Source organism: Myotis davidii, unplaced genomic scaffold (assembly GCF_000327345.1).
Source record: "Myotis davidii unplaced genomic scaffold, ASM32734v1 scaffold200, whole genome shotgun sequence".
NCBI classification, from domain to species: domain Eukaryota; kingdom Metazoa; phylum Chordata; class Mammalia; order Chiroptera; family Vespertilionidae; genus Myotis; species Myotis davidii.
This window is the reverse complement of record NW_006293700.1, coordinates 4,356,903-4,357,780: the sequence shown is the minus strand read 5'-3', so window position 1 is coordinate 4,357,780 and position 878 is coordinate 4,356,903.

Sequence of the window (878 nt, the reverse complement as noted above, 5' to 3'; positions counted from 1 at the left end):
GGAGGTGTGTGCTGGGAGAGCCCGACCTCCTCCCGCCCCTCGCGGCTCCCCACCTCCCGGTGCCTTCCAGAGGAGAGGCAGAAATGGCTTTTAACAAGCCGTGCAGAAAGGGAGCTGCCCGGGAGACTGGCCGAGGGAGAGGAGTGGTGGTAGCAGTCTGCGCTGGGAGGTGCAGGAGCGGAGCTAGGGGGCGGGAGGGGGAAATGAGGAGAGAGGGGCTGTTCCTTTTAGGTATTTTCCTTGCCAAGGGTCGCCTCTGTTTCCAAGAGCCATTGTCTAGAATTCAGAAGTTGTTTTTGGCTCCTTTAAACCTTGATGGTGACCAGATGGGGAAGGGGTTTCCTAGCGTGAAGGTGGATCCCTGAGCCGGGATTGCCGGACAGTTGAGAGCCCTCTTCATCCTTAAAGTAGATGGCATTCGCCTCCCAAGTTGCCCACAGCACTTTTTTTCTTCTGATGATGACGTAGGCATTTATGGAGTTGATCTAAAGTGTGCCGTCAATTAGTTTATCAGAGCTACGTGGACAGGAATTCAAATCCCAAACCGTGAATTGATGGTGAAATGAGCGAGTGAGCTCCCCTGCTGTTCATGCTGCAATCTGGAGTAGGAAGATTATTCATCTTAAATTCACAAAGTCTCACCCTACTGAGTGCAGTGTGGCTTCTATGGGTGCATTTTTAAATTAAGAAACAATTTGCTTTTGCTTCACTCCTGTAGTGAGTGATGATTTGAATTTTCTTTATCTCTAAATGCTAGAAAATAAGGCCTATGATCTGATAAAGTAAAACATTCTGATAGTAACTACGAAAATCATCGCAAGCCCTAACCGGTTTGGCTCAGTGGATAGAGCGTCAGCCTGCGGACTGAAAGGTCTCAG